General features: G+C 40.5%; 1 protein-coding gene across 6 annotated transcripts in view; it reads right to left on the bottom strand.

Annotated features, from left to right (window-relative positions):
- MEF2A (myocyte enhancer factor 2A) overlaps positions 1-18,306 on the bottom strand; it is a 143,138-nt gene extending 124,832 nt beyond the window's left edge. For 5 of the 6 annotated variants that reach the window (XM_032783048.2, XM_032783045.2, XM_032783047.2 and 2 more), the window contains exons 1-2: positions 18,085-18,306; positions 7,170-7,251 (exon numbers count right to left, since the gene is read on the bottom strand). The gene's annotated coding sequence lies outside the window, so the exon portion shown is untranslated. The remainder of the gene's footprint in view (positions 1-7,169; positions 7,252-18,084) is intronic. The other variant, XM_032783039.2, reaches the window with a different exon arrangement.
- Positions 18,307-18,561: the final 255 nt, after the last annotated feature.

Below are 18,561 nucleotides of genomic sequence, written 5' to 3'. Positions count from 1 at the left end.
TGATTTTTTCCTTGTTTTAAAATCCAAGGGATTGAGTCTGAACTCACCAGGGATTGGTGGGGGGAAAGAACGTGGGGGAAGGTTAATTTCTCCTTGTTTTAAGACCCAAGGGGTTTGGATTTGTGTTCCCCAAGAAAGGTTTTGGAGGGACAGGGAGCGTGCCAGACACTGGAATTTCTGGCTGGTGGCAGCGTTATCAGATCTAAGCTAGGCATTAAGCTTAGAAGGGTCCATGCAGGTCCCCCACATTTGTACTCTAAAGTTCAAACCGGGGAAAAAAACCTTGACATTATTGGTCAGAGGTGTGGAGTTTACTTCAAACCCCTGACTGATGTAGTTATGGCAATATAACCTTTCAGTTTAGATTGGCCACAGTCTCCCTCAAAAGACTTCCTTTCTGTGCTAAGACTAATTCAAAAATTTTAAGTGTGAGGTCAAAAATTGATTTGAACAGGGTGTAACAAAAAAAATTAACATTTTGCTCATATAAAAAAAAAATTCACTTTTGGACTGAGACCACATATGAAACATTTGAATCTGAAAGGATTTTCTTTTAAACACAGACACATTTATATATATTACTTTGTCACGTAGTTCCAAAAATGGGGAAAAAAGGGGGTAATTTGTTATTTAATTTGCTAGCAAACTCACCATTGATGGTGAGAGGATTCAGTCTCTGAACTGATGGGTTACACGATTATTAAATGTAATTACCTAACATGTTAAAAAATGTGATATGTTCCTATGTAAGCACTCCTGTAAGGACCAAATCAGCACTATATTAACTTATTTTCACCTTAAGGTAATTATTGAGGAGAAAATGAAAATGGTCAAGTGTTAAGATATTTTAGTTATTAAAAATCATTTTAGAAGTATTTTATAAATTCAGGTAATTTTTATTAGTTAAAAATATTTTCAGTGTTTTCTATATTATATAAAAACAATAATTCTCCTTATAGTAATGTGCAATTAGGGAAATACACTACATAGGAAAATCTCTTTAGGGTAATGTTAAAAAAAAATAATGGAATGAATGTTTTTCTACTAGCATACACAAGACAACTATACTGAGAGGACTGGGCCTAGTGCCTGGCCATCTAAAGTCAATTGGATCCTTGCTAGAGTGGAACTCTGGAGTGCTCACCAAGTCCCATATTTCAGATTTTTCAGTGCAGGCTGAAATTTGGCTATACTTTCCCCATTGCTTTATAGAAGATCTTTCAAGTAAACCTGAACTAGTGAAGGAGATTTGTTTTAGCGGATGCTAACTAGAGTTTTGTGTGGGATTATTTTTTAATCCCACTCCCGCTATTATGGCAGTGGGTCCTGCAGGACTTGCGGGATCCCAGTCCTACTGTAGAGCTCTACGCTAGTCCTGTGCAGGGCTCTACTGTAAGCAAATAAAATACAAACTCATACTGCAGCCTATTCAGGCAGTGTCTGCTATTCCAAGAATAAAGAGAGCCAATACTGGAGAAATCCATACAGAGAATTTAAATAAAGTGTATTTTCATCTCTATAGCATGTCTTTTCCATTACTAGAATTTATCTTTAAATGTTTTATGCTTCATTTTGGCCCTACTTATGGCAATAAATTCAGCTTTTGATGACATTTAAACAAGTCTCAACAGGTTTTATGTGAAGTTGTATTCTCTCTAGCTTATAATTTAGAGTCCATCTCAGAATACCTGCTTAGGAAATCAATGGAGTCAGTAAATTGAGACAGGAGACTAAGGAAAAAATGAACCAATTACAGATGTTGGGCCAGATTCTAATCTTAGACTGGGATAAACCCTCAGTCCCACTGCTGTTATCAGTTGTGCCAAAACACTTGCACCATGTGATAAGAAAAGAGCTACAAGAAAGAGGTTTCAGAGTAGCAGCCGAGTTAGTCTGTATCTGCAAAAACAACAGGAGAAGTACTTGTGGCACCTTAGAGACTAACAAATTTATTTGAGCATAAGCTTTCATGGGCTATAGCCCACTTCATCAGATGCATAGAATGGAACATATAGTAACAAATATATACAGAGAACATGAAAAGGTGGATTCCAGTTCAGGTGACATGATCACGTCACTGTAAGACTTCCTGTATACGTGTGTGCCGCCAAGTGGATACTGAAGATTTACAGGTAAAACAGAGCCATCTGCAGTCAATTCAAGAATGATAAAGAGTCTGAAAAAAAGTGTCTTACACTGAAAGACTACAGAAGCTCATTCTATTTAACTTATTTCAGAAATGGTTAAGAGTTGGCTTTATCATAGTCTACATGGGGGAAGAGATTTCCAGAGTAGACAGCTCTTTAATCTATCAGAAAAAGGAATACTGAAATCCAATGGCTGGAAGCTGAAGCCAGACAAATTCAGACAAGAATTAAGGTGCAAATATTCAGGATGCCGTGGATTTGCCATTATTTGCATCTCAGTCAAGACTGGATACCTTTAAAAGATGATGGATGGATGGATGGATAGATAGATACAGAAGTTATGGGCTTCATGCACAAATTACTGGGGAGGTTCTTTAATCTGTGCAATGCAGGATGTCAGACTAAATAACTAGAATAACCCCTTCTGGCTTTAAAAATCTATGAACACCTATGTGGCCTTCTGGCACAAAGATTCTTATGAAACCCTAAACTTTTCTACTTGTTCTGTGTTTGTTTTTTGGCTCATAACTGTTTTGTACAAATAAAGTTTCAATTTAAAAAGTTTATACTTGGGTTAAATGTGAGTCAGCCACGGGAGATGATTATCACTGTCCTGAAAAAGTACAGTTCTTCTGACCAGAAGGACCAGCACCTAAAGAAAAAATTAGTTTCCTTTAAACGGATCAAGCAAAGCAGCCTGTTAATTAATATTCAGAACTGAATAAACTTAGAAACAATGGGCATGTAACAGACATGGGGTTAAAATTTAGGCAAGACACATGCACATATACTTAAGGCTTTGGCAAAAATGTGTAGTTTTGCTGAGGAAGCAAAATGATCATACAAAACAGAAGTTGAAACCTTACAACCCACGTTGAAGGATTCTGTTTTCTGTGGTCACAGCTAATACATGCAAAGCAGATTAAGCTATAGTACAAGTGTTCCCCCAAACAATTTTTTATCCCCATAATTGTTTATCTGCACCCACGATTAACACATCTGGGCACATCACTTCTAAAGTTTCTGTAAACAACCTGCCAATAATTGGAAAAAAATAAAAATCAAACCCATCCAGACCCCAAGACTACAACCTAGTGACAGGATAGGCTCTGGAACCAAATTGAGGGGGAAAACAAAGTGAACAAATGCCTTTTGCAATAGGACTTCAAACCTCTATCAGATTCAGGCTATCGTTGAACTGTAGTGGGCAAGTTCTACAACACAGAGCCTTGTACTCATGAGCAATACCAGAAATTTGATAGCAAAGCTTGAAAATTCCTGAAGGTGAGCTGCAAACTTCCCATCCAGAATGGGGGCAGAGGAGGGTGGAATGGAATACTTACTGATTTCTAAAGGATTTAAGCAATAAATTTAAAAACTTATGCTTTATAAAACTCTTGTAGTTACAAAAACAAGTTCTGAATGTGCCCCAAGGCAGTGCTATTGTCTGAAGTCTACAGACAGCTTCAATACCTCTATAGAGATTATTTGTTGCTTAAGACCTAAATTCTGGACTCAGGCATAACCCAGCTTACTGGACTCCACACTAGATGTTCCTCAGAGTCCAAGATCAAGAAATCCTTTCTTTAGACCATTGCAGATCAGCAGAGACACTCTATGGGTTCTACTTATGCTGTACAGGTCAAGTCACCTCCCGATCATTTGCTCTACCACTATGCGGTGAAGAACGTCCCAAGATCCGCATGCCCCATCACCAAATCCCTTCTATACAGCAGAGCAGGGAACCATCACAAAGTGAGCTGTACAGATGATGTGAGCATGCTTGCATAATCTGCCCCAATTGTGCTCCACTTCATCCACCAGAAAGACACATTCTTCTATCCTGTTCCCCTTCATCTTTTGGGTAAAAACTTGCATGTAGAAAGGGACCGGCACTCAATATCTGACTATACTGTATATCGGGTCAAAAAGGCAATGTACACTAAAATTACAATACCTATTTTGTGCCAAATTCTCTATGATTAATCAGAATCAGCACCACGACGATATATGACAGTCAGATGCCACAAGCTGGGATCTTATAATCACACATAATAGGATTTTAAAATTAAAGCTTACACAGCACTACCTCCTGTCCCCCTCCATATAGGATTTATCTGATCTATCTATCAGATAGCCCACACACTCACTATATTAGTGGATATTATGTGTTATTTTGCATTAGAAAGGATTGTGACCTTTCTTGTACAATTGTTTGCCAGAAGCCAATCGCTTCCAAGGGTTTGTGTGATTAGGAACAAAAAACTCTTGACAGATAAATGCACACATGAGCAAAAATAAAGTTTCTAAAAAACTTAACAATGATTTCCGCCAGTTTGGGATTAAGTTTCTCAGCCTAATATTGCACTGACAATTTGTTTTCATATAACATTTCGGGGTGGGGGAGAGGAGAGAGAGAAGAGCGACAGGATGAATGAGAGCGGAAGAAGATGGAAAACAGTGGGTTATGCGTGCTGGCATGAAAAGTTCACAAGGAGCAAGCCAATCCTTAAGCAGTTTAATTTGTATGTTGTTTGGCTGCGGCCATCATTTCAGATGTTGTATGCCATACCTGCAGTATCAGAATGTTATAAATCAAAAGATAACATTATTCTTTCTCCCCCCTGCATGGTAAGTACATAATTAAAATAGCGCAAAGACTAATTGTAACTGTGACTTGGGCAATTCTAAACAAAGTTCATTCAGGTTAAGTGCCTTTTCATTTAACAAGGTAAAATACACAGGCTACTCCGTTAGAACATTATCCCCTGAGACGATTCAGGTTGTTTAGCATCAGCCAAGAGTGTCTCTCAAGAAGGCTGTTTACACGTAATGAATGAATGAAACTGGGGAAGCCAAGTGTCTCTGAAGCCTATAATTTGCAGAGAGCCTTCTACAGATGATTTCAATACCTGAAATCTTCAAGTGAATCATTTTTGTGCCAGCACTGTTACAGTTGTCGACACTCTCAGTAAAACGTAATGATAGGGGTCGGAACCTCTTAGGTTTAAACTTTAAAAAACTAGGTGTTTTATTTACAGAGTGGTATCAATGGTGTGAGTGAAGATTGAGATAGGTAAATCGACCCACTGGTAAATCTTGGTGCAGGAATTTACTATGTCTTCCAGTTACTTGTACAGGAAAAAACAAAAAACTGAACATAGCAAAAGAGCTGCACAAAAAAAAAAAAAACCACAGCACACCTAGTGACTACACTATCACTAAAAGGGTAGGGGGGATACATAAAACTCCAAATTCTAACGAAGTAAAAAGGAGCTATTAACAAGAACAACAAACATTCTTGGCAATAGATTAAGTTGTGAAAAGACATAGTCTCTCTAAAATTTTGTTTGTCAGTTTTATTGACTGTGCTTCAGCTCTATTAGTGTACAACATAACCATTCTCAATTTATTGCAGCACAACAATGTTTCAGTCATTCCAAATCGTATACAGTGAGTAACTGGCAAAATTCTATTAAGGTGGCACAGAAGCTTATGAGAATGAGCTCTGACATAGATATTATATTCAAAGTATTTGGTTATGGGTAAACTATCTGCATCTGCTATTTTTGTTTCAAAGTTACAAGAAAACTTGGTGGTTGAGAAATAAGAAGAAATCTTATGGACAGAATCTTTAAGGAAATTTGCAGACTTAAACAAAAAGCACAGAAATTATATTAGCATACGCCTCATAAGCTTTTTAACTTTTTCTGGTAAAGGTGCAGGATTCCTTAGAACAAGTGGATGGACATTTTTGTCAGGTGACTTAATGCCAGTAGTTAACCGGAAGTTCAAATATCAAGAGTAAAACTATCCATTCAGTATTGTCTAAATTGTGCATACTGTTGAGACTGTGTATTGCAGTTTACCAAGTTTAATACACTCTGATGAATTGATGCTCTTGTAATCATAAAAGTTTAGCGTGGATTTCAAGGGCTACAGATTTTGGGGGCAAAAAAACCACTCCTTAAAAACAACCACCAACCACAGTAATCCAAACAGCTTACTTGAAAATGTATTCAGAGCCTGGTTAAATGATACAAGACAGTCACACTATTTAGATGTGAAATCTATAAGCCAACAGATAAAACAACATAATGTTGCAACAGTCTTCACACCACAGTGAGACATTTAGCAAACCATTAAGACGCCTACAGGTTCCTAACAAAAGATTAGTGGTAAGATTTTTCTTCTGTGGGTACATTAACCACTGTACCAAACTCAATTTCTTCTTTTAAAATCTAGATGCTCATGCTGGAGCTCAAACCTCAAAACAATGAATAGAAAAACAAAAAATGTCAAGACATTGCGAAGTCTAGACTTAATAGAAAATAAGACAAAAAATGTGCCTAGAGGAATGGAGATCTAATTCCAACTGCTTTTTTTTTTGTCTTTTACATTTTAGACATTTAATAGCTAAGTAAAATGCACACCATTTCTGCTACATATATACATTTTTATTGTTTTTTATCTACTATGTACAAACTCATGGAATCTTGCAATCTACAGCCAGATAGACAAGTAGATTAGAAGTGGAACAACTATGGACAATTTACATATAGGTCAACTAAACTCACCCTAAACAATATAGAAGGAGTAAGTTTTGAGAGGGACTTAATATGGCAAGAATAGGGGGTCATATTTATGAGTTTAGAGAGTTACTTCTATGGAGAGCAGTTCAAAAAGCTTCTAAATGTATTTATACTAACTGTTGTATTGTTAAGAGTTATTTCTTAAATAACCCAAAAGCATTAAACAATATTTCCAATTAAAATGACAGTTAAAAAAGATAGTTAATACTTAAAATAATCTGGGCAGAAGCTGTGCCTTCCTTGGTGTTTTATACAGCAACAACCACACCCATGCGTCTGACGAAGTGGGTATTCACCCACGAAAGCTTATGCTCCAATACATCTGTTACTCTATAAGGTGCCACAGGACTCATTGTTGTTTTTAACCACACCCTAAGTGCTCTACTTAAAATGACACTGACATTCAGGCCATCATTAACACTTCACTTACAAGATCTAGAATGAATTTCCAGTTCCCATTTATTCTTTCATCTGGACTTGGTCACCGAACTATAGCAGCAGTCCAATCTTTCCTTCAAAGTCAAACATAAAATGTTAGCTTCCTTTTCTGCCTTGGCATGTTTGAACTACGTTTTTAGAAAGTAAAATAACATTCTCAACTTTTTAGTTCAACCTTTTTGCTCACTTTGAACTTGTATGAGAAAAGTGTCTCTGAGCAAGTCATGTAAATAAAATGCAGGAGGAACATGCAAATTATATATCCATTTTACAAACTTTAGCTTTAATACAAAGGAAAAAACACACTGTATAATCTTTTATATGGGAAAACCTTGACTGACAGGATTCAATTGTTTGTTTTGAAATTACTACACTTATCACATATGAGATCACTTTGACCCAAAGTTCAATTTATTAAAAAACAAGAAGATATAAAGAACTACAAATTACTAAAAGTACTAAATGCTAGAAACAGTTTGACAAATAGCAACATTATTTACCCTAACGATGTAAATGACAAAACACACAATTTATTTTTAATTCACATTACCAATAAAGAGTTGGTTTCAATATCAAACATTTTCATAGTATGGTATTATTTAATACACAAATGGATTAAATACACGTACCACTCATGATTTTTAAAAGCAATTTTCTAAAACAGAGAAGCAACCAACATGCTCCAATCAGGTCAAAGCAATTAGTAATGGAATTATCTTATTACTTAAAACCCATACATCTGAAAGGTGACTAAAAGACTAGTAAATGGATTAGAAACCATGTAGCATAGAGTGATGAAAGGCTATCTGGAGTGACCACAGGCCAGCATCTGTAAGAACTGGCAGAGGGAAAACAAGATGCCATAGGCTAGCAGCATTTCTAAGATCATTGTTTTTGATGATTTCATTTAACTGACTTGTTTATGTTACTAAATTACATTTTTGGCGTTGCACCATGGTATAAAACTTTTCAGTTTGCTTGTATTATGCAGAAACCAATTTTGACAGTTCATATAGATCTGACATATTTTATGAAAACAAGCAAATATCAGAGGGAAAACCGATTGAATAACCTCTGTTAAAAAGAAAGTCTCCATTTCTGTATGAAGTGGAAGTACTCGGTACATCTACACTATGGGATTATTCCGATTTTACATAAACCGGTTTTATAAAACAGACTGTATAAAGTCGAGTGCACGCGGCCACACTAAGCCCATTAATTCGGCAGCGTGTGTCCATGGTCCGAGGCTAGCGTCGATTTTCGGAGGTTGCACTGTGGGTAGCTATTCCATAGTTCCCGCAGTCTCCCCTGCCCTTAGACTCTGGTTGAGAGCCTGCGGCTGATGGGGTAAAAATCACTGTTGCGGGTGGTTCTGGGTAATGTCGTCACTCATTCCTTCCTCCGGAAAGCAACACGCAATCATTTTGCGCCCCTTTTCCCAGATTGCCCTGGCAGACGCCATAGCACGGCAACCATGGAGCCCATTCGGCCTTTTTTTTTTTTTTTTTTTTTTTTTTTTTTTTACAGTCACCATACGTGTACTGGATGCCGCAGACAGAGGCGATACTCCAGCGCTATACAGCAGCATTCATTGCTTGTGCATGATAGCAGAGACGGTTACCAGCGTTCTGTACCGTTGCTGCCGGGTAAATTGGCAATGAGATGAGTTTTTCTGTCCCTCTGTACTGTCTGCTGCTATCATGGGTGCCCCTGGCTCAGATCAGTCAGGGGCGCAAAAGCAAACTGGGAATGACTCCCCGATCAATCTCTCTTTTATGGTTTCTAAAATAGAGTCAGTCCTGCCTAGAATATGGGGCAAGTGTACTAGAGAACCAGTGTACCAGAGAGCACAGGTGCTCCGTGTCAGTCCTACAGAAATGATAAACTACATGCCATTCACAGGGGTGCCTCTGCAACAACCCCACCGTTGCTTCCCTCCTCCCCCAACCTTCCTGGGTACCGTTGCAGTGTCCCTTCCCCCCCCATTTGTGTAATGAAGTTATAAAGAATGCAGGAATAAGAAACAGTGACTTGTTAGTGAGATAAATGAGGGGGAGGCAGCTTCCCGGGCTATGACAGTTCAGGCAGGACATTAAGCGGTGTGGGGGAGAGCCCGGCATCCCACGGCTATGAATGTCCAGGCAGTACAGAATCTTTTCTTCACACATGAAAGGGAGGGGCTGATGAAGCTCAGCCCCCAGTTGCTATGATGAAGACGGTTACTGCCGTTTGTCTCATCTACTGGGAGCGACCAGGAATCATTCCTATTTTTACCCAGGTGCCCCTCCTCCTCCCGCCCACAGCCCACGGCCGGCCTCACCTCAGCCAGCAGTATTGAGCAGTTATCAAGCATTGGAGCACTCACAGGCTGATAAGGACCGTTACCAGTCCTACTGCACCATCTGCCACCTCGGACGGAGAGAGGTGATACTGCGCTTCACTGCCGCAGCATCGCGTCTACAGCAGCTTTCAGTAGACATAGGGTGACACTGAAAGAAGTCAAGAAACCATTTCTTTCCCTTTCTTTCACGTGGTGGTGGGGGGGGAGTAAATTGAGGAGCTATTCCCTGAACCATGCTGGACAATGTGTTTGAACCTACACGCATTGGGAGCTCAGCCAAGAATGCAAACACTTTTCGGAGACTGCTGTGGACTGTGAGATAGCTGGAGTCCTCAGTACCCCCTCCCTCCTCCATGAGTGTCCATTTGAGTCTCTGGCTTCCCATTATGTTGTCACACAGCACTGTTAGCCTGGAGATTTTTTCAAATGCTTTGGTATTTCATCTTCTGTAACGGAGCTTTGATAGAACAGATTTGTTTCCCTATATAGCGATCAGATCCAGTATCTCCTGTACGGTCCATGCTGGAGCTCTTTTTGGATTTGGGACTGCATCGCCACCCGTGCTGATCAGAGCTCCACGCTGGGCAAACGGAAATGAAATTCAAAAGTTCACGGGGCTTTTCCTTTTACCTGGCCACTGCATCCGAGTTCAGACTGCTGTCCAGAGCGGTCACAGTGGTGCACTGTGGATACCGCCGGAGGCCAATACCATCAATTTGAAGCCACACTAACCCTAATCGATATGGTAATACCGATTTTAGCGCTACTCCTCTCATTGAGAGGAGTACAGAAACCGATTTAAAGAGCCCTTTATATCGATATAAAGGGCCTTGTAATGTGGACAGCTACAGCGTTAAATCAGTTTAACTCTGCTAAAATCAGTTTAAACCGTAGCGTAGACCAGGCCTTAGTTACATTTAGAAACCTGCCTCAGTTAACCAACGTATTAAAATTTTTTCCCTAAAATTATGGAGGGAAAGTTTCTGATCTGTCCTTTGAACTCAAATTTGCTGATAGAACTTAACATTTTTGAAGCTAAATTTACTGAAATTTATACACAATTGAAAGTTTACTCAGTAAAATATTATTTTAAAGTAAGTTTTTAATTCCAAATACAGTATTCTTGCATGTTTCTAAAGATTGGAGGTGTCCTCTGATTAAACTCAAAACTGCTTTAACACAATTAGAATGAACTGTGGAGCAGGCATAATCAATTTGATTTTAATGAGAATAAATTAAAATACACAATGATTGTAACGTGAATATGTTTACAGCCAGAAACTATATATGATATACTTTTTCCTTTCTTAAAGGATGCATTCGACAATGTGTCTTTCAAACAATTTTTATAATAAATAAATCAATTTAATATTGTTGTGGTTTTATGTCTACTATCTACATGAAGTTAATAAAATTTCTGAATAAAAGATAGGTGACTAGGATAGTCCCTTTTAAAGTGGACTCTTTTTCCCAGAAAATTTAATTAAGTATCTCTGAACATCTCAACTTCCAACAAACATTTTTTCCTCTTCATGACAAAATGTCTGATCATTAGTGCACAGGTCTGGAAACCAGAACTCTTTGATACATCTTACAACTCCAATTTCCCATGTGCCATTAAGCAAGTCATTTCAACCCATCCATAAAAATAGAGACACCTAAATTGCAGTAATCTTGTAACATAGTGTTTTAAGATCTTCATATAAAAACTGCTCTGAAAGGGCAAACTATGGGCTCAATCATACAAATACTTACATATGCTTAACTATACTACTGTGAATAGTCTCACTGATTTCAATGGTATTACTTATGGTAGTAAACTTAAGTATATGCGTATTTACAGAATGGAGGCCTATGAGATTACCCATTATCGAACTGATTTCTATAACCCAGTCTTACACCACCTCTGGAACAAAGTTCAAGCACTTGCCATTGACACTGGTGGCAAACAGGTCTATTATTGGGGTCCCCCAAAGTAGGAATATCGGCTTCATGATGGATTTCCGCAGTTTAAATATCTATCTTTGCATTGATAACTAAGGATATTCTTATTAACAATACTGTAAGAGATGCTTCTAATTTCCTTCTGTTAAATTTCTTCATTTAGAAGCAATATTATTCTTATGAACTTATTTGAGACGCAACTCTTAACTAGCCTCTTTTATTGCACCCACTGGGGTATACTGTATACAGTGACATTTTATTTAAAATATTGTTTTTCTATGTACAACCTCAATTTTAAAACGATTTAAACAAGAGTTTAATTCAATACAACAGAAACAAAGTAACTTCAACTATTGTTTTGCTAAATATAGTTACAGGTGAAAATTTGAAATTCTTCTGTACTCTTGATTGTAGTCTCTAATACACCCCTGCAAAGTTAAGAGAAAGGAGAAAAGGCACGGGGAACACATATTAAAACAGCTAGCTGAAGAAGAGAAAAATAGGCAAGTTTCTTATTTTTCTGAAAAAATCTCTAAAGGTTTATTTTAGAAGTTTGCAAATTAAAGAAGTTCTTAAACCCTAAGGGGGAAAAAGAGGGGTGACTTGTTTTTGCATGGCAACTCAGAAAAAAATGCGAAGATAGTCCGCCTTTATCACTTTTTACATTATTAACAAAACTTCACCATCATTAAAGAGTTCTTACAAAAAATTTTCTGCTAAAAGTCTACACATCTTGGCATTCAAGATCATTACAACTACCTCTCAAACTCTTGATTACATGAAACAAATGAATCTTCCAGATGATAGTTCTAATGAGAGAAGAGCACTTTATTTTTGGTCTAATAAGTCCATCAAAGAAACGGAGCATAGAGTATGATTCCATACCAGCTGTAATCTCCCATTTTAAGGAGACCGGTCACATTATTTTAAATTCTATTTCAGGCCCAAGAGAACACTCTGTATAACTACTACGCTAATCTTAAGTGTATATTATGTGGAAAAAGAATAGCTACTTACCCTACAGTAACTGGTTTTTTTGAGATGTTGTAGACAATGTGGAGAAGATGTAGATGTACACTGTAGATGTGCATGTGCCTCATGAAAAGAGTTCAGATTTTTTTTGAATAGCAAAATCCATCAGAACTGTGCATGCACTACGTGTCTTCTCCTGCTCCCTAGTGAGAGCATGAAGGGAGCAATGGCTGTGAACCTCCCTCAATTCCCTCACCATTTGAAGCCCGTGGTAGTTGAGACCTCTGAAAGCAGGGATAGAGAATGGGTTGGTGTGGGATCCACAGGGATAACAACATTTCAAAGAACTACAGTTACTGTTTGTTCTTAGACTATGTGTCAGTGTGGATCCCACTGTAGATGACTAAACAGCATCCCCTCAGGATGATGAGAATGAGGAATTTCAGCTGCATCCACTGAACAGAAGTTGAAGTACTGTTCTTCCAAATTTGGTATCTGCTCTAATCACTAAATCCAACACAATGCTTGACAAAAGTGAGCAAATTACACAACATTTTCGCCTTGCAGAGCTTGGAAACTGGCACATTTCTGAAACAGGCTGACTATATAACTTGAATTCTGGTGGAGTGAACCTTGATGTTTGGTGTGACAGATACACTAGCAAACTGATAGCAATACAGAGGATACTGAAATGGCTAACACAATGTATGAAGATGCCTTGAACTTCAGAACACTTGGATATAGCTATAAATAGATGGGGCAACAGGCTGAACAATTTGGTCATCAACATAATAAAGCAAAATTCTGGATATAGCTAGTGTATATAATGTCCTTTCTCCTTGTGCAGAGGGTGGCTGTAGGAAGACAACACGCCACTTGATTGACTGGTTCAGGTGAAATTCTGAGGCCACCTTAGGAACCTTAAACGCACCTTAGGAATGAAACTCGAGTGAGGCTGCAACAGTCTTGTTCCTATGGAATGTTGTCAAATCATAGGCACCTGAAGTGCACTGACTCTCCAGGCTGCCGTAATAACCACTACGAACACTGTATTCGGAGGGAGGTAGTACAGGGGGCAGTTTGACAGAGGTTTGAATGGAAGCTCCAAAGGTCTCAGAAGAAATAGATTGAGGTTCCTGTCTCTGACTAGTGGGTGGGTAACAGCCCTTTAAGAAACTTTGATACTATTAGGGGAGAGAAGACCAAAACATAATTGTACAGGTGGATGGCAAGTTGAAATCACCATGAAGTGGACCTTACTAGAGCTGAATAAGAGGCCAGCGTGTTTTAAATGCAATACGTAGACAAGGATCTGTAGCAACAAGGCCTGGACCAGTCCAGACCATGATGGGCTGTCGGTATCAAGAAATTCTCCATTCCGATGAATATGTTAGTCTGAGACAGAGCAGAAAAGCATCTATCAGAATTTTCTGGACCTGCAGGAAGCAATCTCCATCTGTGGCATTCAACCAGCCAAAAACCATGCCATCAGGTTCACTGACTTCAAGTCTGGATGGAGTATCTGGCTGTCCATGGTGTTGTGAGATTAGGTCTGGACACTGTAGGGAGAAGTAGTAGATCCATTGGCCAAAAAGGTGCCTTGGCCAGTATGGAGCTATGAGAATGATCAAAGACTTGTCACATGATTTTGGAAATCATCTTGGGGAAATCAATGGAAAGGCATACGAGAGGCCTTGAGATCACTGCAAAAGGAAGGTGTCCAGTAACGAGCCCAGACTTATACCACCTCTGGAACAAGAGTTCAAGCATTTGCCATTGACACTGGAGGCGAACAGGTCTATTACTAACGTCCCCCAAGAGTAGGAATATCGGCTTTATGATGGATTTCCATAACGACCATTCCTGAGAGGTAACTGACTACTTAGGAAATCCACCAGGTTTTTGCTGACATCCAAGAGGTGAAGAGCCATCAGAGGTCATCTTGTGTTGGTGACACCATGTCCAGAGCCTGATAGCTTCCAGGCAGGGGAGAGAGAAATAAGCAAGAAGGTGCACACTTATGTAGATGACATCTCTGTGATGCACATAAGACTCTGCACTATAGAGTTTTGAAGAACAAGTAGGATGATGATGCAGGCTGGCCTGATAACTCTGAGCTCTACAATACTGATATGGAGCTCTATGTCCGCTTGCATTTGTAGATAGTCCAAGTGGGGTCCCCAACGTGAACCTGATCCACCCATAATTAAAAAAGTCTTTATCCCTCCACACACATATCCAGGATTCTTCCAGCAGCTAAATCGTGTGGCAACGTGTGGTGGGATCACCACCTTCTTGTTCACCTGGTTTGTGGCTGGGGAACAGATCGAACTGAGTAAGAGTTGGAGTGATTGTAGGTGAAGTCTGTCAAGTGGTGTCACATACACACATACCCCACCATATGGCCAAGCAACTCCAGAAACATCCATACAGTCTTAGTTTGGTTTGATTCTATCCTGCAAACCAATGACTGCTGTAACAAGAAGCTGTTTTCAGGGAGGTATGCTCTTGCCAAATCAGATTTGATCAGGACTCCCATAAATTCTATTGCTGTAATGGGATTAGAGTATTTTTGTAGTTCACTAACAGATCCAGCTGAAAGAAGTCAGATAGGAGGATACAGGGAAGTATACATCTTGCAAGTAGCGAGACACAAATTAATCTTCAGCCTGGAAAGAGAATGACAGAGGTTAAGTATTACCATCCTGAATCTGAAGCAAAATATGTATTTGTTCAGTCTCCTCAGGTCTGGAGAAAGAAGTAAGGAGCAGAAGGCTCTTCCTCTGCTCTTCATTCCCACAATATCTCTTCTACAGCTCTCAGATAAAGCAGTGAGGTCACTTCCATTTGTTTTACAGGCTCTTGTGAGATGAGTCCCTGAAAACGGATGGGAAAGAAGGGCAGGTGGGTGGAATGGAAGTCTAAAGGGTAGCCGTGGGTAATGATATCTATTGCTCCTTTGTTGGCTGTGATAGCAACCCAGGCCTGATGGAACAAAGCAAGGTGATTCCTGAAGGATGGACTTTACATGGGCTCTGCTGTGGCATGTGATATTCTATCAAATCTGCTGCCTCTGAGAAGGAGCTGGGTTGGCCAAGGAGGCAGAAGAGGGCGTATCCTGGAGTACCTAGCGGTCTTCTGCTGCTGATAGTCTGGCTCTAGGTCTGGGAATATGGTATCCTCTGCTCTAGCCAGGGTTGATACAAGACATTTGGCTGGGAAACAGCACGTAAATCCCAAAGTACCTTAACATGGCCCTTGAATCCTTGAGGGATTGGAGAACTTCATTTGTACTCCGGCTGAAGAGCTCCATTCCCTGAAAAATCGAGTCCTTTATTGTGGCCTCTACTTCGAGTGATATGCCAGAAGCCTGCAGCCACAAGGCTTGTCATGGCAATGACCATGGCCATCAACGTTGCAGCTGTATCACATCATCACTGCAGGTTGTCATGAAAACACCTATGCTAAGCTGCCCCCTTCCCTGATGATGTTTTTCCATTTCATCCCTGTCATCCTGGTGAACTTTTGCAAGTGGGTTACTCTCTCTCACAAGAAGTAACTGTACTTCTGTACTGCAACTGTATTTGGTAGTTCACCACCCAAAAGCTACAAAGAGGCTTTTGAACACACAAGTCTAACTTCTTTGGGTCCCTTGTCCTTAGGAGTGCCCTTATTGGACTCTGACTTCTCTTGTGCTACAGAGACAATGCAGAACTCTGGGCTTGGGTGGGAAAACAAGTTTTCAAAAGCTTTCAGCAGCACCCAATGCCTTTTCTTTAAGTATCTGGAAGAGAAAGGAAATAGTGACTGGGGTTTGCAGTACTCTTTGGTTGGTTCTAGGATCCCTTCATTAAATCGGGAGAGTGATTCTGACTGATGACATTGTACTCAATATCAAATGAGACTTATCCTGTATAAAAGGAGTCTCAATGTTCAGGGTCTCTGCAATTCAGGACATGATGTCCTGGAAGGCTTTAAAGCAGAGAACTCCAAACTGTGGGGCATGCCCCCCCTACGGGGGCATGGAGGAACATTCTCGGGGGTGCCGCTGGGGCCCGGGCCAATTGCCCCAGGGGATAGGAAGGGAGCACCACCCAGCCCTGTGCTGGGGGGCCCACAGCCTTGGCCCCACCCCCAAGCCTTGGCCCCCTTACCCCGGCCCAGGTCCCCGCCTCATGGGTCTGCGGCCCTGCTCCCAGCCCCAGCTCCGGGGGCTGGGGTGGTGAGGACAGGGGCAAGGAGAGAGAGCATAAAATAAAAAGTTTGGAGGCTACTACTTTGAAGTCATCTCTTGACAGGGTGGGTGCTGGTGATGCTGCTTTGCTGAGCAATGAGGAGTATTTCTTAGGGAAGATGGGAGGGATCATTGTCCTTCTATCACAGGGGTCGACAATCTTTCAGAAGTGGTGTGCCGAGTCTTCATTTATTCACTCCAATTTAAGGTTTTGGGTGCTAGTCATACATTTTAACGTTTTTAGAAGATCTCTTTCTATAAGTCTATAATATATAACTAAACTATTGTTGTAAGTAAATTAAATGAGGTTCTTCAAATGTTTAAGAAGCTTCATTTAAAATTAAATTAAAATGCAGAGCCCCCCAGAACAGTGGCCAGGGCCCGGGCAGCGTGAATGCCACTGAAAATCAGCCTGTATGCCGCCTTCAGCACATGTGCCATAGATTGCCTACCCCTGCTCTATCTTCTTCTGTTCTAGTGTGGCTAGTCTAGCCAACAAAGCCACCAGGAAGTGTGACACTCTTTTTTTCTGGACATGTGGGAAAGAGATCTGCTCCGTGACACATTGAAGTACTGTCCCCAGTAAGGCCAGTATGGATAAGTTAGTATATTGTATGGGTATTGGCCAGGTTGTGGCTGGCTGCCCCAGTGCCATTCATTGCTCCTTGCTCATTGGGTAGACACTCTGAAGAAGGGCTCCCTGACAACCTCATTGGGTTCTTTATTCAATAGCAAGGGAGAAGGTTCCCCGCTTGACGCCAGAGAGGAGGGAAGGAGGAATACATCTTTCTGAAGTGCAGCATCAAGGGATCGTACAGAATTCATAACAGCTCCCATGCTGGCTGCTTCTGTGATACTGGGGGTGATATGGATGCCTCAGACATTGGCATCAGTATCAAATTCAGTGTCTGACTTCTTGTTATGCCCGATTTCTTAGCTGCTTTGTCCTCTTAGTGCTGTCCAGTCTCTCTCTCTCTCTGCAAGCTCCCCTTGGTCTCAACAGTACACTTACTCACAATGGCTACAAGAATCCCATTTACAGGCAGGCACAGGTGCCAGCTTTAGTGCCTGAGCTGGGGCAGTCAGGAGGGGAGCTAGCATGGTCAGAGACAGAACTACCAGCTCCAAAGCTGTGTCTAGGCACCAGGGACTTTGCATATATTGAAATGGTCAATATCATCGGTGCTGACTCTGGCAATGTCATCTTTGTGTTCTTTCCACTGCCCAATCCTGGAGTGTGAGTAGTGCTCAAAGAAGCGCTGATTGATGCTAACTTACCTGGTCTCACTCTGGTTGTAACCAATGACAGAGTCTGAAGTGACCCACATGGACTGCTCAAGTAGATGTAAATTAAAAACTGCATGTCTCTGAACTTGAGAGTCCTAGCAGTGAAGGACCTGCACATAGACAACTTACCTGGGAATGTGTCTCTCTCTTAGGCAGAAGATGCTTCTGCTGTGTCCATCCCTGAGGGAGGGGATCAGTCCATTGCAGGACAGGCATGGTTTGAACTCTGAGGGTTTGGACTTTGTCAGAAGGTGGGACAGTTGACGCACAGTGCTTCACCCCACTGTACCAGAAGGGGTGGAGGGCGCAGAGTGGGAATGTCAATTGATTTTTCTCTTCCTTCTTTGGAACTTCCCTTAGAGAAAGAGTGTGAAGACAAATCACCAAACGTGAAACAACCAATCTAAGATCTTTGATGCTTTCGCTGGGCCTCGTCTTGCTGCAACAGGTGGTGAGAGAACTAAGGAATGGTCAAAGCCGTTCTACCCTTTAAGCTCTCCCATGGGAGGCACAGGGCACATGAACAACCCCAAAGGACACAGCAATTAAAAAAAAAATCTGATAAGTTTTGTTTTAAATTTCCTAATTACCACAGTCTACTTGAGT

The sequence above is a fragment of the Chelonoidis abingdonii genome, chromosome 9 (genome assembly GCF_003597395.2).
Source record: "Chelonoidis abingdonii isolate Lonesome George chromosome 9, CheloAbing_2.0, whole genome shotgun sequence".
NCBI classification, from domain to species: Eukaryota; Metazoa; Chordata; order Testudines; family Testudinidae; genus Chelonoidis; species Chelonoidis abingdonii.
This window is presented reverse-complemented; position numbering and strand designations above follow the sequence as displayed.